We start from the raw sequence: 25,559 nt of genomic DNA, 5'->3' as shown, positions 1-25,559 counted from the left end.
TGTGGGGCATTCTAGTTACCTTGAAATCTGGGACTCATAGGTTGTGGGTGGCAGCTGGTCATGCCAGGGAAACTCCTCTGCACAGCGTCACAGCACAAGAGAGAGCTTCGATTTCATGAGAGACATTCCCGGGAACCCACAGCAGTAGAGTGGGGTGGATTATGGAGCCTGGAGAGGGGAACCGGGCTACAGAAGTGCCCGCACGCCTTCCTCTGCAGCTTCCCTAGGTCCCAGGAACCCATGACAGCAAGAGACATTCTAAGAGTTAGTGCTGACTGGCTGCGCCCGGAGGCTCCCAGGGGGCTACTTGGCTGATTCCAAGACAAGGGTCAGCCTTTCCTTATCCAGTTTGGCTATGAACATAGAACAAGGGAGGATGCCAGTTTACAAAAATTCTTAGAGCTTGAGTTTCCTCTGTAAAATAGGGATAATGGTAAAAACAAATGCAATCCCAGTCATGGTGAGGAGCAAATGAGACCCCGTATGTGTTGCAGCTCGGGTTCCTTGGGTCACAGATTATGAGATAGAGGTTTGCGTGCAGGAAGGTTTTGGAGGAGTCCTCTTGGGATCGATACCTTTGGGAAAGTGAAGATAGCATTATTGGGTAAGGGAGAAGGTGAACTGTGATGCAGCTGAAGGAAGGCCTCAGTAATCCATGATTGGCTGTGCAGCTTCAGTAGCCCTTCAGAGTCACCCTGAATTGAGACAGAGTTGTGGGGCTCATGTCTCCACATGGAGCAGTCACTGGATGTGCTGCCCCCAGGAAGGGTTTGTGATCTTAGGCAAAGAAACACTTCGGCAGAAGGTCAGGGCTAGAGAGGGATCTGGCGGCTAGCTGGCAGCTGTCACCACTCTTAGCAGGGGAGGGGAGTGAGTGCTTAAGCTCCAAAGGAGGTGGTAAACCTGGGTGATGCACCACAGACCTACTGTAGCTCATTCTTGGTTCCTCTGCTTCGCTTATTTCATAAATAAGTTCTGCAAACAGCTCCTCTGGGGCTGGGGAGCGTTTTTCCATGGGGAAACTTGTAAGAGAAATGACCTAGAGCCTTCACCACAGCAGCTGCTCTGGAGGCTGCAACTGATACTCATCATCTTCCTTCTCTACTCCTTGCAGTTTTCTCCTTCCCCTTATCCAGTCCAGGCACTTACTCGGTGGGTGTGAAGTGGACTGTGGCTGCTGTACTTACCCATTTGCCATTAAGAGGCAGCAAGTGGATTACGTGGGTGCCAAACACAGCCTTCCTTTCCCCTCAATTGTAAAAGCAGCCCTGCGTGGGTGTGTGCTCAATTGTCTGACTCTTGGCGGCCCCATGGACTGTAGCCCGCTGGGATCCTCTAGCTATGGAATTTTCCAGGCAAGAATACTGTAATGAGTTGCCATTTCCTACTCCAGGGGATCTTCCTGACCCAAGGATCGAAACTACGTCTCTTGCGTCTCCTGCCTTGGTGGGTGAATTCTTTTTCACTGAGCCACCTAAGAACTCCAAAAGCAGCCCTATCACTCTCTGATTCTCAGGGTCGATTATTCATGCCAGAATGATGACTCCTTTCCCTGTCTGCTATTCTCTAGCAGAGAATGTTTGATGAGAAACATGAGGTATTTGAGTGGCAGCCACACCTCATCCTTTAATGAGAAACTGTGTTACCAACAGTGCCCAGAGCCATTGAATTTTTGTAGCATTTTTCTCCTATAGGAAGGGCACGTGTATTACTAAGGCCTCCAACATATTTGCCACTTCTTGCTTCTCAGGTCCAAGTAACATACTGTCACCAATAGAGGGGACCTGTATGATATTCCGCAAGATGTCTGGGGGGCCAGATTTCTATGGACTATGTTTGCCAGAGGGCGGAGGAGTTAACACACCCTGGAGCAAGATACTGTCTGTCCCAAGTGAAGGAGAAACTGAGATCTGATCTCCCTTTCTGATAGAGGTTGGAAAGAATGCATTTTTCTAATCCATGACAGCAAACTATGAGCCTGAGGCAATGTTAATCTGCTCTCTGAGAGATAATCTCATCTGGCACAGCATAGCGGCTGCAGTTGGGGCTAGTGCTGAATTGAGTTTCCCAGTTCACAGTCGTTCTGCACAACCCACCTGGCTTTTGTAGAGGCCAGACTGATGAGGTAAATGGCAGTGTGATAGAGATCACCCCACCCCCTGCATCTTTGAGATCTGCCAGCCCCTAGGGATTGGATACTGTTTTTAACTTACTATCTTGGCTGGAATGGGGAAGGGCAGTGTCAGAGGCTTCCACTTGGCTTTCCCACTGCAATGTGTGGGGTGTCTGCCAACAACCAAGTGTGTCCATATTCTAGTTTGATATTCAAGCACAGGGAGAAGGACTATTAGATGGGCCAGAGGAAGCAGCATGCTCCCTGTGAGCTGAACCTGAGGCAGGACCCCACTTACTGCTTGGTCTCCATTAGCCCCCCTTTCTAGTGGGGTTTGGGCATAATGCTGCTCTGCATCTCTGGGTTTCAGTGTCAACCTAATTCCTATGTCTAACAGTCCTCAAAATGTTTGGGATTTCTCCTTTTCCAAGTATACAGTTACCTGGGTGAATGACCAAAGATCCCTTTAAGGGAAGAATTGAAGTAATCATTACTCTATATACTTATCACAGTGTTAAAGGTCTTCCCTTCTAGGGACCTTGTCTCTCTTTCAGTCAATTTTCCAGATCAGAACACTGACTCAGATCCAGAAATTGAACCAGGAATCATAAATTTTCGCTGGATTGCCCCTAGTCTCTTGATCACCCATCCTTGATTTCTTTTGTATAGTGAATATTACCCTTATGTCTTGCCCTAGGAATCCTGTGTTTGATTACTATCTCCATGGATTATGGAAATTGTGACCTACTTGCTTCTGGTGGTTAAGAGTAGCTTGCTGGCTTCTTCAGACTCCTACCATCCCCATTGCTCTCAGTGAGCCCAGTTCTACAATAACATCTCCTGCCATCAACCACGGCATTGTCTCTGGGTAAGGGTTGACTGGCCCTACAGAGAGTGACCACAATTCATCCTCAGTGATGTTGGTGCCCTCTCACCAGGGCATCCCTCATCACTCTGATAAACAGTGTCTCCTGTGCCTTCCCATGGAACAAAAGCATTGGGTGCATTTTCTCATGTTATTTAGCGTCTCTACTTTAGCATGCTGACTCCTCTGAACCCTTTGCTCTCCTTTCCCACTGTTTGCCAGGGCAATTCTGGCATTTCTATTTCACTATTTTCTTCACACTTCTAAGATTCATCCCAGACGTATCTTAGCACTGTCTCCTGGGGTGTTGAACCCTCTCTCACAAACCTCGTATCCCAGTTTCTGCCAATATGTGGTAGCTAGGTCCTGCAGTTTATTTGAGGGGCACAAACCTTTTCTTTTATTAGAAGATCCAGTGCTCCCTCAGTTAGGTTATGTTGTACCTTAATCCTAGTTATTGATGTGATAGTCAAGATGGGAGAATGGGAGCAGATCCCCAGAGTATGTTAGTTATGGATTGCTGTGTGACAAATTACTCCCAAATCTAAGAGCTCAAAACAACAAAATTTATTAATCTCACAACTTCTGTGGGTCAAGAATTCAGACATGGCCTAGCTCTATATTTCTGGCTCCAGGTCTCTCATGAGGTTGTATTCAAGATGTTGGGTGGGGCTATAGTCATTTAAAGCTTGCCTGGAGATGGAGGATCTGCCACCAAGATGGCTCATAACATGGCTGTTGGCAGCAGGCCTTAGTTATTTGCTGGCTGTTGGCAGGAAGCCGCAGTTCCTTGCCATGCAGTTCTCACCACAACGCTGCTTAAGTAATTTTACAACATAGCACCTGGCTTCCGTCTCTACCTGCTGCCCCACCCAAGTGGGTGAAGCAAAAAAGTATGAGATGGAAACCACACTGCCTTCTGTGAGCTAGCCTCAGAAGCCATACTTGGCCATTTCTACAATATCTCATTGGTCACAAAAGTTGGCCCCATTCAAAGTAAAAGGAGACTGGAGAAGAGTAGGACTATGCGGAAGCAGGGACCACTAGCACCATCTTTGAGGTTGCTCACCACACAGCAGTATGTATTGTTTTGCAAGAAGAAACCACGGCACTGTCTTTGGGTAAGGGTTGAGCGCTAGCCGTGGTACCACTATTGGCTGACACTTGTGTTTGTTTCTGTGCATTTCTACCTCACAGGTGAACGGTTTCTGGGGTTTCTGTCCAACTCACAAGCCAACACGACCCCTTTTCTAGCAGTTGATTGCTCTTCCTAGATGGTCCATTGGCAGTCAGGGATTGTCTATAGGTCCTGGCCATGGCTGACTGGTGCAGGGGTGGACTCCTGATCTAACCAGACTGGTTGTGTCCTCTGTTGGGATTTTGTAGTCATGACTATGAGAAGCAGGCCTCTTCTGTGGTTCCATCTATGATGGGAGCCATGAGTGGACATCTTCCTACCATTAAAATGGACTATAAAAAAACCCCACAACAATAGAGAAGGACAATTGCCTCCAGCCTTTTGCCTTTCTTTACACCTTTCATCTTTGTCCCTCGTTTGGTTACTCCATGATAATCCTGGCTTGCATTGACATAACTATTTTGTACATGTTTCAGTCCCTGAAGTTAGGACTCGATCTTATTTTCAATCAGCAGTCAATTTAGAATCATCAACTAGAATGTTACGAATGCTGTTATTTGAGCACACAAAGACAGTACTTGAGCAGAGGAGCTGTGGTACCTGGGGTTTGATAAATACACTCTCATGTCACCAAAGGGGCCCATTGTTCTCATACTCACAGGTTTTGTTTCTCACTGTGTATGTGCTTATCTTCTCTGCCTTTCTTCTGTTAGTCTTTGTAGGTCCATGCCTTTGCACTTTGTCTGGAAGCTCTGTTGCCAAGAAACAAGGAAAGACCAAGCTCTTGATGTGCAACTCAATAAGAAAAGGGGGAAGGAAAGCATGTAGAGATCATGGACTGCAGCACGCCAGACTTCCCTGACCGTCACTATCTCCTGGAGTTTGCGCAAATTTAACTCCATTGAGTTGGTGATGCCATCCAACCATCTCACCCTCTGTTGTCCCCTTCTCCTGCCTGCAATCTTTCCCAGCATCAGGATCTTTTCCAATGAGTTGGCCCTTCACATCAGGTCACCAAAGTATTGGAGCTTCAGCTTCAGCATCAGCCCTTCTGATGAATATTCAGAGTTGGTTCCCTTAGAACTGACTGGTTTGATCTCTTTGCTGTCCAAAGGACTCTCAAGGGTCTTCTCCAACACTACAGTTCAAAAGCATCAAATTCTTCAGCACTCAGCCTTCTTAATGGTCCAGCTCTCATATCCACGTATGGCTAGAGGAAAGACAATAGCTTTGATTATATGGACCTTTGTCAGCAAAATGATATCTCTGCTTTTTAATACGCTGTCTAGGTTTCCCAGTCTTTCCTTCCAAGGAGCAAGTGTCTTTTAATTTCATGGCTGCAGTTACCATCTGCAGTGATTTTGGAGCCCAAGAAAATAAAATCTGCCACTGTTTCCATTGTTTCCTCATCTATTTGCCATGAAGATGGGACCAGATGCCATGATCTTCATTTTTTGAATGTTCTGTTTTAAGCTAGCTATTTCACTCTCCTCTTTTACCTCATTAAGAGGTTCTTTAGTTTCCTTTTGCTTTTTACCATTAGGATGGTGTCATCTGCATATCTGAGGTTGTTGATATTTCTCCCAGCAATCTTATTCCAGTTTGAGCTTCATCCAGCCCAGCATTTTGCATGGAGCAGGGTGATAATGTACATGTCCCAGTGCTTTCATTCAACTGTCATTCAACCCAACATTTAAAGCTAGCAAGTTTCCTCCTTCTGGGATTTTAACACATGTATATTCTAAAGTAGTCTGAAAGTGAATTCTGGACCTGACTCCTTAGTGGTTGGTCTACTCACCCTTAGGGGCAAAGGCAAAAGGAATGGACATACCAAGTGAACAAGTCAGCAGCCACAAAAGTTGTCCCACTGTCTCTGGGGTCTGATCTAGTCTCCCTCCTTCTCTCTGGTTTCTCCAGTTGATCCCCACTACCCCCCATCCCATGACTCTTTGGGAACAGGGAGACGACTGATTCATTCAACTGCCATTCTTGGCCAGAGCTCAAAAGGAGATGACGGCCCAAGTCTGACCACAGATAAGGCATACATGCTGAGATTACTTTTACGTCCGCTATTAATTTCTAGGAGAGAGAGAAGGGAAAGGAGAAAGGAAAATTTTCCAGGCTCCAAAATCACTGCAGATGGTAACTGCAGCCATGAAATTAAAAGACACTTACTCCTTGGAAGGAAAGCTATGACAAGCCTAGACAGCGTATTAAAAAGCAGAGATATCACTTTGCTGACAAAGGTCCATATAATCAAAGCTATTGTCTTTCCTCTAGTCATACGTGGATATGAGAGCTGGACCATTAAGAAGGCTGAGCGCTAAAGAATTTGATGCTTTTGAACTGTAGTGTTGGAGAAGACCCTTGAGAGTCCCTTGGACAGCAAAGAGATCAAATTTTACAGTTTGAAACCATTTTTCTCATCCCGTACAGTAGAATCACCTGTAGTGCTTTTGGAAAATACTAATGTCCAAGTCCTGGTCCCAGAAGTTCTGACTCAGTGGGTGTGCCGTGAGACCAAAGCACTCTGTGTGTGTGTGTGTGTGTGTGTGTGTGTGTGTGTGTGTGTGTGTGTGTGTGTGTGTGTATTTCCCAAATGATTCTGATGTGCAACCAGGGATGAGAACAGGTTTAGCACTTAGACTTAGCATTTCCCCTTTTCTTTCAATGTGGCTGTGGGCAACTTGCACTGAATTCGAAACTGCTCAGTAAAAAGCCTCTGACGGATATAGATGATTTAAAGCCCATCTTGATCTGGACAGAACTGTTAAGTTAACCTGTTCAAAAGTGATGTTTTCCCAGGTTCCTGCAGTGTCTCAGCCTCTGCAGCCCTAGGTGACTCTGGTGGGTACCTCCAAACAGAACAGTGGGTTTTAGGTAGCAGGGGATTCAAGATGGTGTTTCAGGATCCAGCAGTGCTTCCCCTAACTTCAGCTTATAGTGAGTTTTTTTTCCCCATTAATTTGTTTTCATTGGAAGATAAATAATTTACAGTATTGTGATGACCTCTGCCATAGGTCAACAGAAATCAGCCATAGGCAGGCATGTGACTCCTCTCTTCTGAAGGCCCTCCTCCCTCCTTCCCCACCCCATCTCTCCAGGTGGTCATAGACCATCAGCTTTGGGTTCCCTGTGTCGTATATCAAACTCCCGCTTTCTGTTTTACATATGGTAATATTTATGTTTCAGTGCTACTCTCTCACATCATCCCATGCTGTCCTCCCACTGTGTCCAAAAGTCTGTTTTTCATGTCTGTGTCTCCTTTGCTGCCCTGCACAGAAGGGTCATTGGCACTATCTTTCTAGATTCCATATATATGCATTAACATACAATATTTGTCCTTCTCTTTCTGACTTACTTCACTCTGTATAATAGGCTCTAGGTTCATCCACCTCATTAGAATGGACTCTGATGCATTCCTTTTTAGAGCTGAGTAATATTTCATTGTGTGTATGTACCACAACTTCCTTATCTATTCATCTGCAGATGGACATCTAGGTTGGGTTCATGTTTTAGCTGTTGTTAATAGTGCTGCAGTGAATGTTGGGGTACATGTGTCCTTTTCAATTTTGGTTTCTTCAGGGTATATGCCCAAAGTGGGATTGCTGGGTTGTATGGTAGTTTTAAGGACTTCTTCTTAGGTAGTGCTAGTGCTAAAGAACCAGCCTGCCAAGGTAGGAGATGCTGGAGACAAGGGTTGATCCCTGGGTCAGGAAGATCCCCTGGAGAATCCCCTGGAGAATCCCATGGACAGAGAAGCCTAGTGGGCTACAGTCCATAGGGTTGCAAAGAGTTGGACACTACTGAAGTGACTTAGCATGCACATGTGGTAGTTTTATGCCTAGTTTTTTAAGGACTCTCCATGCTGTTCTCCATAGTGGCTGTATCAGTTTGCATTCCCACCAACAGTGTAAGAAGGTTCCCTTTTCTCTGCACCCTCTCCAGCATTTATTGTTTGTAGACTTTTTGATGATGGCCACTCTGACCAGTGTGAGATGATACCACATGAATGTTTTAGCTAAGCAAAAAGTCTCTAGATGGTAGGGATCATGTCTGTCTCATTTTGCCAGATAAGTGTGCTGGAATCTTGCTGTTATACTTTTCTGCTTAAAAGTAAAATTTATAGCTGGATCTCAAGGACCCTAGAAGAAGCACCACATTGGGGCCCAAGCATTGCATACCACAGCCTCATTCAAGTGGTGATGTTCTCTCTGTTTTACTATCTTATCTCTTCTTATGGTTTTGAAGGACAGCCAAATGTGCCACCCCCAAATACACCAATCTGACAGAAGGATTGTCTTGAGCTAAGATATTTGAGATTCAACAGAAGCGGGAGGAAGCCTTCTCAGATCTCTCTTTATCTGACTGAAAGCAGAAACTCCTGAGAAATAAGGATTGTCATAAATCCCCTCTGCTGGGGAAGTTTTATGGCCACGAAGATGGAGAGTTAGACCTGGACAAGCAAACCTTGCTAAGATAACCCTTATCTTCCATTAGTTTCTCTCATAATTTCCCGTAGTTTCTCTCACTTAATTTCCCATAGTTTACAGTCACTCATAGCTTAAAGATCTTGTTACATTCCTAAAACTTATCATTTTTTGACAATTATTGATATATAAGCTCTCAATCCAGTCTGCTTCTTTGGGTATTCATTTCTTTTCTAGGAAGTTCCTTTTGTCACATAAAAATTAACATCAAATAAAATGTATGCACCTTTTCTCTTGTAAATCTTAGTCTTTATCAGTCTAATTTGTAGGGCCCCAGTCAATGAATCTAAGAGAATAAAAGGGAAAAGTTTTTCCTCTTGAGCAGATTTAAAACAGCTCTCAAGTCTATAGGTCTCTCCCAATGTTTGACACACAACCTGTTGGAAGCCTCCACTTGGATACCTCACGGGCTCCCTCAAAAATCAACATTTACAGAACTGAATTCATTATCAGTTCCTCAAAACATTCTCCTTTTCTTGGTTTAACGGCAGTAGTTCTGCACTCCATATTACTTGGACTGAACATATCAGAGTCTACTTAGCTTTCTTCACAAGCCATTCATGGAGTAAATATTTACTGAACTCTTACTATGCGCCACCCATTGTTCCAGCCACCGTATATACAGTGGTAAATAAGTCAAACAAGTGCCTGCTGTCTTGGAGCTTGCAGTCTCACAGGGTGAGAGATAATAGACAATAAAGACCTTACTTTCAACTAGTGGGAAGTGCTCGGAATAAAGAAAAGGAAGGGGAGAGAGAGTAATGGGGGAAGCTACTTGAGGAAGTATGGTCAGGGAGAACCTTTCCAGAGGTTCAAGGGGCCACTTGAATGATGAGAAAGGACATGGAAAGATGGGGGGTAACTGTTGAAAATAAAGAGAACTGCAAGAGTTTGGACCCTGAGGCTGAATAAACCTGGGAGACCACTGTTTGGAGCGTGATGGGTTAAGGGGGGGATGAAGGGAACATCTCATGTTGGACTTGGAGAACATGGTGAAAGTGTTGGATTTAATTGTATTTCATTTAGTCCACCTTTGGTATCCACACCTTCCCTTCCACTCTCCTGCCACATTCCTAGTCAAGATCCTGTTACAGTTCATCAGATCTGTTTACCTTTTCAGGTTTCCTATTGTCACCCTGCTTATTTAACTTCTATGCAGAGTACATCATGAGAAACGCTGGACTGGAAGAAGCACAAACTGGAATCAAGATTGCCGGGAGAAATATCAATAACCTCACATACGCAGATGACACCACCCTTATGGCAGAAAGTGAAGAAGAACTAAAGAGCCTCTTGATGAAAGTGAAAGTGGAGAGTGAAAAAGTTGGCTTAAAGCTCAACATTCAGAAAACGAAGATCATGGCATCGGGTCCCATCACTTCATGGGAAATAGATGGGGAAACAGTGGAAACAGTGTCAGAGTTTATTTTTTTCTCAAGACCTATAGACTTGAGAGCTGTTTTAAATCTGCTCAAGAGGAAAAACTTTTCCCTTTTATTCTCTTAGATTCATTGACTGGGGCCCTACAAATTAGACTGATAAAGACTAAGATTTACAAGAGAAAAGGTGCATACATTTTATTTGATGTTAATTTTTATGTGACAAAAGGAACTTCCTAGAAAAGAAATGAATACCCAAAGAAGCAGGCTGGATTGAGAGCTTATATATCAATAATTGTCAAAAAATGATAAGTTTTAGAAATGTAACAAGATCTTTAAGCTATGAGTGACTGTAAAAAATCACTGCAGATGGTGACTGCAGCCATAAAATTAAAAGATGCTTACTCCTTGGAAGGAAAGTTATGACCAACCTAGATAGCATATTCAAAAGCAGAGACACTACTTTGCCGACTAAGATCCGTCTAGTCAAGGTTATGGTTTTTCCTGTGGTCATGTATGGATGTGAAAATTGGACTGTGAAGAAGGCTGAGCACTGAAGAATTGATGCTTTTGAACTGTGGTGTTGGAGAAGACTCTTGAGAGTCCCTTGGACTGCAAGGAGATCCAACCAGTCCATTCTGAAGGAGATCAGTCCTGGGATTTCTTTGGAAGGAATGATGCTGAAGCTGAAACTCCAGTACTTTGGCCACCTCATGCGAAGAGTTGACTCATTGGAAAAGACTCTGATGCTGGGAGGGATTGAGGGCAGGAGGAGAAGGGGATGACAGAGGATGAGATGGCTGGATGGCATCACGGACTCAGTGGACGTGAGTCTGAGTGAACTCCGGGAGTTGGTGATGGACAGGGAGGCCTGGTGTGCTGTGATTCATGGGGTCGCAAAGAGTAGGACACGACTGAGCGACTGAACTGAACTGAACTGAACTTCCTGATCTCCAGGCTCCTTAACTGGTTTTTCTTTTTCCTCCTTACCATCCCTCCTTTTATTCTGTCAATTAATTAATCGATTTTTATTGACGTATACTGCTGCTTCTGCTGCTAAATCACGTCAGTCGTGTCCGACTCTGTGCGACCCCATGACTGCAGCCCACCAGGCTCCTCCGCCCCTGGGATTTTCTAGCCATACCATATTATGTTAGCTTCAGATGTGCTACATAGTGATTTGACAGTTGCTTACGTTATGAAATGATCACCGTGATAAGCCTAGTAACTGTGTCTCCGCATAAAGTTGTTACAGTATTATTGACCGTACTCCTTATGCTATGTGTGATATCTCTGTGACTTTTTTGTTATATAACTGGAGGTTTGTACCTCTTCATCTCCTTTGCCTATTTCACCTCTACCCACCTCCCCCCAACACCCCACCCTGACCTATCCAAGGGGGTATGTATTTCAAGGTAGGCAGGGCTACATATGCTGAAATAGCAAGCAACCCCCAATTTGCAGTGGCTTAACACATAGAAATCTACTTCTCATTCATGCAGAGTCCCCTGTGGGTCAAGCGGTTCTTCAGGGCACCTCCTTTCTAGGCTGTGATTCAGAGACCTTCACACTTGAATTTCACAGCTGTGCCACTGGGGCCACATGACTCTCAGAATTGCTGATACAGAGAAGGAGAAAGCATGGAGAATTTATCTGCTTCTGCATTCTTCACACCTGAAGAAACAACGGTCACTGCTACTCACAGCACATTCCCTAAGCAGCTGTGAGGTGGCCAGGAGATGTAGGGAGAACAAGGGTAGACTGTGAAATGTAAATATCTCTGATTCAGTGATCATCCACCATATTTCATCTATGTACTGTCCAAGTGGTGGGCATCTGACTCCCAACTACCTCATCCAGTGCTGCAGTGAATGTTTTTGGCTTATACTCATGTGAACTGAGGTGAGGATTTCTCCGGGATGTGGGTGTAGTTTGAATGGTAGCTCCACAAAAGGTAAGCCCACATCCTAAGCCCCAGAACCTGTGAATGTGACTTGATTCGGAAAAGAGATCTTTGCAAATGTAACTATTAAAAATCTCAAAGTGACAACATCATCCTAGATTATATCGGTGAGTTCTAAATCCAATGACAAGTGTCCTTGGAGAGAAGAGGAAGAGGAAAAGACCATGTGAAAATGAAGGCAGATGTTGAAGTTGTTCAGCCACAGTCAAGGAATATCTGGAGCCACCAGAAGCTGGAAAAGACAGGAAGGAGTCTCTCCCAGAGCCTTCAGAGGGATGCCACCATGATTTCAGCAGCCTCTAGAATTGTGAAAGAAGAAATGTCATTGTTTTAAGTCACCAATTTTGTCTTATTTTATTAAGGCGGCCCTTGGAAACAAACACAGATTCTGCTACCTGGAAGTACGGTGCTGCTGTAACAAATACCTAAAACTGTGGGAAAGGCTGTGAAATTGGGTAGTGGGCAGAGACAGAAAACTTTTGAAGCTCATCATATAGAAAAAGTAGGTTCTGGTGAGGATTCATGAGGAAGTGAGGAGCAAAGGGGAGAAAGCTTTTGTGGTCTTGGAGACCACATATGTATAGAATATCATAGAAAAATGAACATTAAAGGCAAGAACTCAGAAGGAAATGAGAAACATGTTACTAGAAATTGGAGGAAAGGTTATCCTTGTTATATAGTGGTAGAAAACCTGGCTGAATTGTGTTTTCTTTGATTTGTGAAGAGCAGAATTTATAAGATACAGGATTGGATATTTAATTGGGGAGACTTCTAAGCAAAAGGTTGAAGAGACAGCCTGTTTTCTCTTTGCTTACAGCAATATAAGAGGAATGATAAGTGGAAGAAAGAAGTATTAAATGAAAAGGGATCAGCACTTTAATTGGGGAGCCTCTCAGTTTACCCAGACTACAAAGGATACTGTTATCAGAAAATCTACTGTTAAACCTGAGGTTGTGGCTGGACAGCCTTTTGCTGAAGAAATTAGGCATGTGACTCATGGATCCACTCAGTTGTCTCAGCAGAAGCTAGGAATATAGATAGAGTTATACAGAACATATCTATGGAGAACCTTCTTCTCTAATGTCATGAGCCCTTGTGGCATATACAGAAGACCCACAAAGTTTCAGAGAATATTAAATGAGCAGGAACACTGCCAGCTTGTGCTGAAAAAGCCAGAGAAAGGAAGAAATGAGAGAAAGCTTTCAGACTTCCAAAATTCTACAGACAGAAAATGAGCTGATAAGAACTACTTGACTGCAAACAGTTGCTGCCATTCGAGAAAAAGGAAGAATGACTCTGAGGTGCAACTACAGGCCCAAAGAATAGAGTCACCATGGGCCTACTGTAAGCTCAAAAGGAAGAGCTGCCGTGGGCCCAGACGGTGTGTCAAGTCATAGAGGATTATTCTTAGGCTTTGAAACTCAATGAAATTTTCCCTATTTAGATTCTGACTTTCTTGGGACCAGGGTTCCCTTTATTCCTTCGACTTTCCCCCCCCCGCTCCCCTTTTGGAACAGGAATGTCTATCTTATAACTGTCCCACCATTGTATTCTGGAAGCAGATGACCTGTTTTGTAGTTTCACAGATCCACAGATGGAGAGAAATTTTGTCTCTGGGTAGATTAAAGCTCGAGTCTCATCCATACCTGATTTCGATGATTTATGTGATGAGATTTGGAACTCTCTGTGTTTATACTTCCACCAACAGTACTTAAAAGTTCCTACATTTCTGCCAACATGTCATTATCCAGCTTCCTAATTTTAAATAGCCTAATAGGTATAAGCAATATCTTATCTTTCCTCTAATTTTCTACTTCTCTTATTTTGAGTTATCTCATGATATGCCTTTTAGCTTTTTGAACTTTCTCTTTTGGAAATTGCCTGTTCATAGCCTTTGCTGGTTTTCCCATTGGGACTACTTTCTTTTTCTTGCTAACCTTTAGGAATTCCATATATATTCTACTTATTAATGACTCATTGGTTTTAAACATTGCAAATATCTTTCCCCATTTTCTTCTGTCTTTGGACCTTTTCTATAATAACTTCATTGAACAGAAGTCTTAATTTGTTTCATTTTCTCTTTGTTTGCCCTCATCCATTCTAAACTACACTAACCCCTTTTGCTGGCTTTGTCAGAGTTTATTACTAAATATGTCAGTGTCATGTTAGGTGGGCTTCCCTGGTGGCTCAGAGGGTAAAGCGTCTGCCTGCAATGCGGGAGACCCAGGTTTGATCCCTGGGTCGGGAAGATCCCCTGGAGAAGGAAATGGCAACCCACTCCAGTACTCTTGCCAACATGTTCTCTATTCACTTGTCTTCAGCTGTTGTACATTATTTATTCTGAACCCGATTGACTTTGCAATCATGCATTTGCCAAAGTCAGGGCCGGGAATGGCAGACCTTATTCTGTAACAGAAAACATTGCAACTAATCAGGAACATTTGGGGTTTTAGCACATTTTCCTTGTAGTCAGGCTTTTTGCATACGGATGTGATGTTGTGTGGTTAGGCCAGTAGTTATACTCCTCCCTCCTCACAAACCTCAAGACCCCCTGGGGACCTGCTGAGACATGTGAGGACATGTGACAAACAGCCCTTTTGGCCCAGAAGGAAGAGGTGCTGTGGGCTCAGAGGGTGTATCAAATCACAGACGATTATTCTCAGGCTGTGAAACCCAACGATCAGGTTTGTCTTCTCTCATGGGGGGATTTTAAGGAGTGTGCATTCACTGAGTCATATAGTATGAGAGCTGGAAAGAGCCGCAAGGATCATCCAATTGGACCCTCTTATTTTAGAGATGCAGGAACTGAGTCCCAGGGAAATGAAGGGGCTTGTCCAGGTTATTCAACTGCCAGTGAACTGCTGCAGCTAGCACCCAGATCTCTTAACTCCCATTTTGTGAGTTTCCATTTTTCTACCTTCCGCTAGAGGATATCAGAAATATTTTTGGAGGGCTCTGAGTCTGCACTGGAACTTCCTCTAGGAGATCAAGGGCCTGCAGAATTTAGACTCACTTAGCCTGTCCATCCTTATCTCCTGCTAGCCTGGCTTAGTCTCTGCCTCCTTCCTCTAATGTTCCACGCTCTGCTCTTTCCTGCAAGCCTCTGCGCACGCTGTGGTCATCCTAGCATCGCCTTTCCTCTTCTTCTTGCCCATCTCATCCTTCTGAAGCTCTGGAGAGAGCACGGTCCTCTGACCAAGTCGTTTAAGACTCAGTTCTACTCTCCTCATGCCGCTGCTCACCAGCATTGTTCTCTTCCTTCTTTAGGTTTTCATGACACCTGCAGCCAATCAAATACTATCTACGCTTGATTATTTGCCGCTTTTTTTTTTCTAAAATGTTTCTGTTGTACAACTGACTGGGTCATTTAATGTCTCTGTGTCTCATTTAGTTTATTAACTAAGAAAAAAAAAGACTTGATCAAGATCATTTCTAATGATGCTCTGTATCTAACATTTTTTGTCTCCATAAGATTTTAAACTCCTCAAGGAAAGGGTCTTTGTCTTATATTTCTTTTATAATTCCTTTAGTCTAGTGTTTCTCAGCAAGGGATAATTTTCCTCCTCAGGGGCCATTTAACAACATTTGAAGATATTTTTTGTTGTCACACTGAGGGACGGGGCTGCTACTTGCATCTGGTGTGTAGAGGCCAGGGATGCTGCTAAACCTACACACCTTCCGCCTGACTCCTCCCCTCCCTCCACACACAGTAGATTATCCAGTTCAAAAACTCAAGCAAGGTTGAGATACCCTAATTTAGTCTTTGTCCTAACACCATAGACACACAGTAGACACTGAATAAACACTTTCATTTTTTTGTCAAAGAGAATTGCCGTTCTAAAAGGGATCCTATCAGATATGGAGTTGCCATGGGAGAATAAAAAAAGGAAGTGAGCACTCATGCAAAATTAATGCAAAGTCAGAGAAGAGAATCTAATTTTCCTTAGTCAGGAGCGGGAGGAGAGAGTATCATGAAGAAGGAACGGTTGCATGGATGAAGACCAAGAACTGAGAACGTGCTTACTTTGTAGGAGGTGTTGATTTAAGCGGCTTGTCTTCTAGATATCTCCAGGGAACGGCTTGTGATTTTGGTAAACAATAATAACAATAACATTGGAACATATGAAGGAAACTTCTGGGAACTATAATTTATATTGTCAAGGACACTTGTGTTTACAGTATCCTCTTTCTTACCTTCCCCTGAAATGAAGTCTGAGGGCTGAAAGTGACCTTAGTTTATACATGAGGCAAGAAAATTGGTTCAATGGACTATGAGCTCTGTCAACCAAAAAAACCACAGGCTGTCTTTCCAGACCGCTACTCAGGGTTATCTGGGGATAAGGAAGATGGAGAACTAAATGCTTCTGGTGACTCCTCCTAGCCTCTGCCTGGGCTGTGTTCCTGATGTTCTCTCTCCCTGTGTTATGCCTGTATTTCTCTTTAGGTCACAACTTGCAAGTAAGCCAACTTGTTATTTCTTTGTCACCCTCTTCTCTCTTCTCCATCATGAAATACATATAATAAGAAATATCCTAGACATACAAAATAGATAGCTCCCCAAAGTTGAGATCAGGGGGAAAATCCATGATCTAAAAGCTCTCTTGAGATGGCTACCATTGTTCTCAACCTTTCCGAGCACTTGGCAGAATGCATTGTGAGTTCTCCTGGCTACAAGTGGTATTTGGCAAAGTTTCCGTTTAGATTTCATTTGGAGAAGAAATGCTTAAGTTAAACATTAAAATTCATGAGAATATTTCAGTTCCTTGTAAACTCTTTTAATCACAGTTACTTCAAGTGAGGTATCATTTATGGCTCCTTGTGGAGGAAAAGTTCTTTTGACGGGGACTTCCAACAGTTCATTTCAGAAGATCACTAAGTCTATGGTCAAATGCAGGGCATTGTAAAACAGACTGAAATACATAACGATGGTGATATTTATGAACTATTTTTTATGGTTTAGGTTCCTCTCTGTTGCTTAAACTTATGAACTTTGGGTCCATAGGAAAATGAGTGCTTCTCACCTAGTCATGCGTGGGTTTTTCTTCCAGGTCTTCCAGTAAAAGAAAAACAAATAAGTGAATTGAAGCACCTCTTTCTCTCTTTTCAAACTTTTCAGCAAAGATTTTTTGGGAAAATATTCTGGGGCAAGTGTTCTCAGCATAACCAGTGCAGAGATTGACCTATAACAGAAATTTGAAAACTATGTATTGCTACTGCTGATTTTTGGTAGATGAACGCATGACTTCTTTTTATCGAATAATCTGGAAAAAACATAGGGGAGCGTTATATAAAACATAAAACCCGTAAATGTGACAGCACATTTTGTGGCCCAGTCAACCTTTCTATTGGTTTGAAATTTTGTTTCTGCAGACTTTCTTCAAGGTTGCCTTTTTCACTTTTCAATTTGCTTCCCCTATACACCAAATAGCAGTACACAAGGAACTTGTATGAACTTTGGTTTACTGTCTTAAGCTCCTTTGAGACCGCATGTCTGAATGGGATTTTTTTTCCCTGTTTGGGATTTTTCCCCTCTTTTCCCTTTTGTGATGATTTTAAAATGTTATGCCAGAAGAGTCTGGGTAGCTCTTTGGTTTTGCTTTCATAGTCTTTTATGCCTGCCTAACTGGGTGCAACTGAGACTGGTTTTACAAGAAGCCAACAATAAAGCTCAGACTGGGAAAAGATGAGTAAACTCTTACTCTGAAGGCAGAGCTTGTGGAAAGGGAGAAAGGGAGATCCCTTTTATACTTTATGAGAATGCACAGTTTAACAAGGCTTTATTTAAAGATTCTCCTGCGCCTCCATGGAAAGAAGTGGCTGAGCCACTAACTACCTCTCATTAGGAAATTGTGCTCACTGGTTGATTTTTTATCATCTCACTATATTTTTGTTCTTTCTCTGAATATGGAGGATAATAATTTTGCAAGTGACTTGAATAAGCCCGCATTAAGCAGAATTCTGTGGTGGGCCCCGAGATTCGGTACCTCTTCCTCCCGAGTAGGCGGTCAGTATAATCAATATGCAAGACTGTGAACATGACAGGCTTTACTCTTGTGATTAGGTTATGTTGTAAGCACGGTTGGCCTTACAGGAAATTATCTGGTAGGACTGACCCAATCACATGAGCCTTTAAAGCAGAGAGTTGTCTTCGGCTGGTCACAGAAGAAGCAGAAGCATGTGGTTTTCAGCTGAGAGACCTCAGCCCTGAGGCCTCTGCGAGGAAATGAATTCTGTCAAAAAAGCAGGGAGCTTGAAAAGGGGATCCAGAGCTCTCGGAGAGGATGTAGCCCCACCTGACACCTTGACACTCAGTCAGGGGGGACCCTGAGAAGATAATCCAGGCCCACCACATTCAGACTTCGGACCTACAGAAATTGTGAGGTAATACATTTGTTTTGTTTTAAGCCATTAAGTTTGTGGCTTAACCTTTCCATTCCACACAGCAGTGGAAAACTAATATGAAGGAGGAGAAGGCCTTTGAGACGAGAAAGCTAAGTAAATCCAACATTCCTAAGTTTGGTTCTGGAGCAAAGCTGTCATGATGGCTAATGTTATGTTTCACCTTATGTGAAGGTGCCCAGTTATCTGTTTGGCCAAACCCCATTCTGCATGTTGCTGTGAAGTTATGTTGTAGGTGAGATGAACATTTATAATCAATTGACTTTAGGTAAAAGAGATTACCCTCCATAATGTGAGCAGACCTCATTATGAAGGCCTTAAGAGCAAAAATGAGGCTTCCCCAAGAAGAAGGAATCCTGCAAGGCCATCATATCAAAATGCTGCATGAATTATGGATTTCAGCCTTGCCAGACCCCACAGTGCCATGAGTCAATTCCTTCAAATAAATTTCTTCACATGTATCCTACGGGAGAAACTTAACTAATGCAGTCATAAGCTCAGGTGTGTTAGGGACCACTCAGATGTCTGAGGTGTACTGGGACTGACTGGAGGATAGCATGGGGGCCTGCTCAAAGGCAGCAGCTCATGCACTGTGCCACCAACTGGACAGGTCTTTTGATGTTTCCCCAAAGAAGCAGAAAATCCAGAATTCTGTACAAAATTGCCCAAGTTCTAAAATTCTCTTTAACTTGCTAATTCTAACTTGGGGGTGAAGGTGTGGAACAAGCCAGCATATTCCAGAGTTAAACCTTTTATTTTCTGAAACACATAAACATTATATGTTGTGTTGGATCCTGGGGTTAGAGGGACAATGAAACAGGGGGGCAGTAAGAGCCTGAGGATCTACTCTGCTGGAGAGGGACTATTCCCCACTGGAGAAAAGCCAGAACACAACATAATTTTTTTATTTTTATATCCTGGTAGAAAAAGCAGAGGAAACACAGCAGAGAGGGTGCAAGCTGCAAATAATTGAAAAGAACTTTGCTGGCTTCTCAAAGTCCTGAGTATAATTGCAAAAGGAAGAAATCCATCATTGGAAGCACCAATTTACCAAGCACTGATGAGGTGTCAGCTTTAAGTACTTGGAATATATCACCTTGTATAACATTTTAAAGTATCACATGTGAGGGGCAGTTGCTCAGTCATGTCCTACTCTTTGCAACCCTGTGGACTGTAGCCTGCCAGGCTCCTCTGTCCATGGAATTCTCCAGGCAAGAATACTAGAATGGGTTGCCATCTCCTTCTCCAAAATATCACATGGATAATCACTAATCCCATTTTAAAGATGAGGTTACTGAGGCTCAGCAAGTTTAAGCAAATTGGTCATAGTCACTTAGCTAAACAGTAGCAAGTTGGGATTTGAATCCAACTTTATGAGCTCTTGAACCCATGGTCTTATCCATTTGGTTACACTAATTCAAAAACATAGTTTTTTAAAAAACCTTGAGCATACTTTAAGGAAACCATCAGAAATATCCAGAATATGGATTGTCATATAAGACATACCATCTTGGTTCCTTCAATAAATCAAATTCATAAGAAAAGAAAAAGATTAGGATTGGAGCACTGTTGTAGATGAGAACGTTTACACTAGACATAATAACCATACGCACTGAGAGTTTTTGGAGCCTAGTTTGGAATAACAATCACCTATAATAGATATCATGGGGACAGTTGTGAAAATTTGAGTTTGAGCAAGGTATTAGATGATATTAGGAGTTTCTAGTTACCTTAGTTGGGTGTGCTAATGGTATTGTGGTATATAATGATATATAAGGGAAGTTCTTAAATTTTCTTAGAGTTTCATGTTGAGATTTTTAGGCATGAAGTGTAATAATGTTTTGAAATTCCTTTTTCTTTCTTTCTGTATACACACACACACATAGTAAAAGGATAGCAATGATTTAATCTAGATATTGGGCATATGTCTGCTTATTGTATTATTTCTTTTAGTTTTCTGTAGGTTTGAAACATTTTATAAAAAGTAAAAAAATTTTAAAGTCACTGAATATGAGTAGACCAAACATAATATGTCAGTGAGTGCCAGTTTACAATTGTAATCCATAAGGTTGGATCAAAGAACTGTGAGTAACTGCAGTTAGACTTCCTTTTCTGTGTTATTGTGATGGTGATATGACCAGCTTATCATCATTATAGGTTTGCATACATCTGTCCTAAACCTGAGTTCTTCTTGGGCTGCTAAGGGAATTTACTCACCTCTGTGTCCCTGGTGTCTGTGAGCAGTCACTATGTCTCTGCTGAATGGATAAGGAAAAGCCTGAGAAAGCTGTACCAACGATAGTAACAATGGCAATAGTGATAGCAGCTAACATTGAACCCTAGAAAAGTTGCAGGCTGAAAACCTCATAACAGTCATATGAATTAGATCCAATTAGATTCTGATAGTATGGTCCCTTTTTGCAATGAAGAAAGTGAGGCCCTCAGATGATTGGAAATTTGCAAGAATTCCAAGTAGTTGAGGTCAAGCCATCTGCCACTAGTCCCCTTACAAAACAACTCCCATTCATGCCTTGCAAGTCTCAGCTGTCTAGCACACAAAATTTCACTAAAATAAGTTTTCCTACAATCTATATGGTGAACACTGGAATTTCAGGAAAGACAGCCATGGGGGAAATGCTGGCCTGTGTTACCCTGTGCCCCTGAGCTAAGGAGCTGTTTCCGTGGCTGAGCTTGGAATGCTGGGAGCTGGCCACCCTGAGGTCTGTGTGACTTCAGTGGGCCTGTGGAGGTAGGACAGCCAAGAACAGATGGCCCTGGGTTCCTGCACGCTTGACTAGGGAGGGGAAGGGGAGGCACCTCCCTTCTCAAAGCCTCAGGCAGCTGTCATCCTGCTCTTTGTTAATGGCCCTGGCCCTATCTAGGGCTGGGTGGCAGCACTGGTCCTCACAGAATGTTTAATAACTTCCAGGGACGACAGCTCTCCTCTCTGCCAGGCCTCCCCTGGGGACCCACTGCAGGTCATCTCACTAGCAAGTGGGAGGAAGACAAATTATGCTTGTCTTATCACCCAGAAAACCACCCCTAGGCACAGTTTTAATCATGGGGTACATATTTCTAGAGATGTTTGTTGAGTGGGGCAAATTTGTTTGCTCCTGGCTGTTCAGGAAAGAAAAAAATTTAACAATGAATCTCCAGGATTGGAGTCTCCACCAAGCTGTCTGCTGGAATTGGTCTTCTTCACCTTGAAACTCTCATTTTGGGAGGAGCTGATATCCACTGATGTCCTCCACTCCCTTACCTTGGGTTTTTTTGATTGCAAGTATGGTCCCTATGCCGATCAATTACTCCAGCTCTTTTCCCTACACACCTACTCCACGCTGCTAGCCCTTTGTATTCATCTGTTGAAAATACTGTTACACAAAATTTCTCACACAGAGGTGTGCTCAGTCATGTCTGACTTTTGCCAACCCATGGACTGGGGCCCACCAGGCTCCTCTCGAATGGTGTTTTCCAGGCCAGAATACTGGAGTAGGGTGCCATTTCCTACTCCAGGGGATCTTCCCCACTGAGGGATCAAACCCACATCTCCTGCATTGGCAGGCAGATTCCTTACCACTCGCACCCCCTGAAAAGCCGCTGTCTTGTTGCAGAGCACAGGGTCTGGGCTTGTGGGCTTCAGTAGTTGAAGCACTCGGCTCAGTAGTTGAGGCTCGCAGGCTCTAGAATACTGGCTCAGTAGTTGTGGTTCTCAGGCTTAGAGACTTTGCAGCACGTGGGATCTCCCCAGATCAGGGATCGAACCTGTGTGTCTCTGCACTGCAAGAAACTACTAGATCACCAGGAAAGCCCAGTTTGGGTTGTGTTAAGCCACTGAATTTTGTGTGTGATTTTTTTTTTTTTTTAATGGCAGCAGTTGGAAACTGACACATTAGTCTAGTCCAAATCAAGTGTAAAATGCATAAATTTTCACTCATTGAAAAAAAAAAACTCTATATGGGCTTCCCCTTCTCTGTGTGAGACCTCTTTTTTCAGTCAGTGAAAATTTATGCATTTCACGCTTGATTTGGGCTAGGCTAATGTGTCAGTTTCCTACTGTTGCCATAAAAAAAATTCTCACAAATTCAGTGGCTTAAAACAACTCAAACCGAACTTCCCTGGTGATCCAGTGGTAAAGAATCCACCTTGTATTTCAGGGGACACAGGTTCGATTCCTGATCTTGGAAGATCCCAAATAAACAAATACATATATAAATAATAAAAAAAGAAGTGCTTTATTAGAAAAACAAAAATCAAAACCACACAAAAAAAAAACCCCAAAACAAATTTATTATCTTATAGTTCTAGAGGTCACAAATCCAAAATCAGTTTCATTGGGCTAAAATCAAAAGTGTTGGCAGGACTATGTTTCTTCTGGAGACATAAAGGAGAATCCATTTCCTTGCCCTTTTCAGCTTCTGAGGCCACCTGCATTCCTTGGCTCATAGCCCTTCCTCCATCTTCAAAGCCAGAAGTTTAGCATCTGCATGTTTCCTCTGACTCTAGCTTTCTGCTCTGCCATCACTACCTTTCTTCTCTTACTTGGATCCTCCTACCTCCTTATAAGGACCCTCATGATTACAGGGGGTCCACCAAGTTAATCCAGGATAATCCTGAACCTCTCAAAATCCTCAGCTTAATCACATCTGCAAAGTTCCTTTTGCCATGGAAAGTAGCATGTGCACAAGCCCCAGAGAGTGGGACCTGGACATCTTTGGAGAGCCTTTACTCTGCCTAACACAACATTGTTAGGCAGAGTAAATGTTACAATTAGTAACATTTGGAATAGATAATAACTCAAGATAAAGGGGTTTTATTATCTTGTTGTTTTTGTTTGTTTTTTGCACTTCAAAAAAATGTTTAAAAATCATATGAATAACATGTTTTATAGGAAAATGTCCCCCAAAAGTATTAAAAATAAATCAGAACTCCTTTAATTCTAAACCCAGAAATAATCATCATTGACATTTTATATATGTCTTTCAATCTTTCATCTATTCAGATTCTAGAGGTATTATTCTTTTCTTGGAATCTCTTTTCAGATGGTGACAAGTCCAGCTGATTTATAGAGTTGTAGCCCAAATAGGGCTTTTCATTCAGCACCACAATCCCCCTGTTGCAGTTGCTTGGTAATTTTAAAGTTTTTTGCTTTCTACATCATTTGTGACTCTATTTCTGTTTATAAATAACTTCAGTTGTGTCATTTTTTAAGATTCCACATATAAGCCATATCATATGATATTTGTCTTTCTCTATTTGACTTACTTTACTCAGTATGAGAATCTCTAGGTCCATCCATGTTGCAGCAAATGGCATTATTTCATTCTTTTTCATGGCTGAGTAATACTCATGTATATATTTACCACGTCTTCTTTATCCATTCCTCTGCCAATGGACATCTAGGTTGCTTCCATGTCCTGGCTATTGTAAGTGGTGCTGCAATAAACATTGTGGTACATGTATCTTTTCTTTTATTCTTTTAAAACAAATATTTTTATTTATTTATTTATTTGACTATGCTGGGTCTTGGGGCTTCCCTGGTGGCTCAGATGGTAAAGAATCCAGCTATAATGCAGGAGACCTGTGTTTGATCCCTGGGTTGGGAAGTTCCCCTGGGGAAGGAGATGGTAACCCACTCCAGTATTCTTGCCTGGAGAATTCCATGGATGGAAGAACCTGGTGGGCTAGTCATGGGATTGCAAAGAGTTGGACACAATGGAATATTACTCAGCTATAAAAAGGAATTCATTTGAGTCAGTTCTAATGAGGTAGATGAACCTGGAGCCTATTACACAGAGTGAAGTAAGTCAGAAAGACAAAGACAAATACTATATATTAAATATATATATAGAATTTAGAAAGGCAGTACCAATGATCCTACATGCAGGGCAGCAAAGGAGACACATATGTAAAAAACAGACTTTTGGATTTAGTGGGAGAAGATGAGAGTAGGATGATTTGAGAGCGTAGCATTGAAACATGTACATTACCATATGTAAAATAACTGACCAGTGCAAGTTTGATGCATGAAGCAGGGCACCCAAAGCCAATGCTCTGGGACACCCCAGACGGTTAGGGTGGGGAGGGAGGTAGGAGGGGGTTCAGGATCTGGGGGACACATGTATACCTGTGGCCAATTCACATTAATGTATGGCAAAAACCATCACAATATTGTAAAGTAATTATCCTCAAATTAATTTAAAAAAAGTATAAGATGTGTTTAGCAAAAAAAAAAAAGGAGTCAGACACGACTGATGGACTTTCACATTTCACACACACCTGCTTGGTGTTAGTTGTAGTACATGATATCTTTAGTTGTGGCGTGCAGTCTTAGTTGCAGCATATGGGAACTAGTTCCCCAACCAGGAATCAAACCCAGGCCCCCTGCATTGGGAACACGGAGTCTCAGACACTGGGCCCCCAGGGAAGTCCCATGTATCTTTTCAGATTGGGTTTTCTCTGGATATATGTTCAGGAGTGGGATTGCTGGATCACATGGCAACGATTTTTTTTAGTTTTTTAAGAAACCTCCATTCTGTTCTCCATTGTGGCTGTACCAACTTTCACTCCCACCAACAGGTGTAAGAATGTTCCCTTTTCTCCACACCCTGTCCAGTATTTACTGTTTGTAATTTTTTGATGATAGCCGTTTTTACCTGTGTGAGCTGATACCTCATTCTGGTTTTGATTTGCATTTCTCTGATAATTAGTGATGCTGAGCATCTTTTCACATGCTTTTGCTTGTCTTACCAGAACTGCTCTTTCCAATTTCTAAGCTTTAGCCTGCTCCTCCCTTACCCTTGTTAAAAGCTATCTTTTCATTTTTATCCTTTTTGCAAATTTGGGGCATAAAATTCATTACAAATTTAACTGCTTGAATGAAATAAGAGTGAGAATTTTAAAACCATGTGGAATCTTGGGTGAAAGACATATGCCTGATAAAATCTGTCAAGGCCTGCATGTTTGCCATTATGTTTTAAAGTAGTCTTTTTCTTTTCCTGTGAGTAAATGAACAAAGAAGCTTTAATCTTTCACCACAGTGAACAACAAAATAATATCCTTACAAAGGTAAAAGCTGATGTTCTAGCATTTCCCAAATAAATTAGACTTTTGGAATTTTCAGTCTAAGGCCTAACTCCAGATCAGGTCCAAGAGTTTAGTGACACATGCATCTCTTTTTAACCTCATAAATAATTAATATCTATACGGTAAAAA

At 42.5% G+C, this 25,559-nt stretch overlaps 1 long non-coding RNA gene across 2 annotated transcripts in view; it reads left to right on the top strand.

Annotated features, from left to right (window-relative positions):
• The window catches only part of LOC105610700 (uncharacterized), a 174,382-nt gene that overhangs the window by 85,397 nt on the left and 63,426 nt on the right, over positions 1 to 25,559 (top strand). The window contains exon 5 of one of the 2 annotated variants that reach the window (XR_006059608.2): positions 9,766 to 18,329. The exons of the other annotated variant lie outside the window; for it this stretch is intronic. This is a non-coding gene — a long non-coding RNA (uncharacterized LOC105610700). The remainder of the gene's footprint in view (positions 1 to 9,765; positions 18,330 to 25,559) is intronic. 2 annotated transcript variants of the gene reach the window in all.

Source organism: Ovis aries, chromosome 4, assembly GCF_016772045.2.
Source record: "Ovis aries strain OAR_USU_Benz2616 breed Rambouillet chromosome 4, ARS-UI_Ramb_v3.0, whole genome shotgun sequence".
NCBI lineage: Eukaryota > Metazoa > Chordata > Mammalia > Artiodactyla > Bovidae > Ovis > Ovis aries.
Note: the sequence above shows the minus strand (reverse complement) of the source record. Positions and strands in the feature narration are given on the sequence as shown.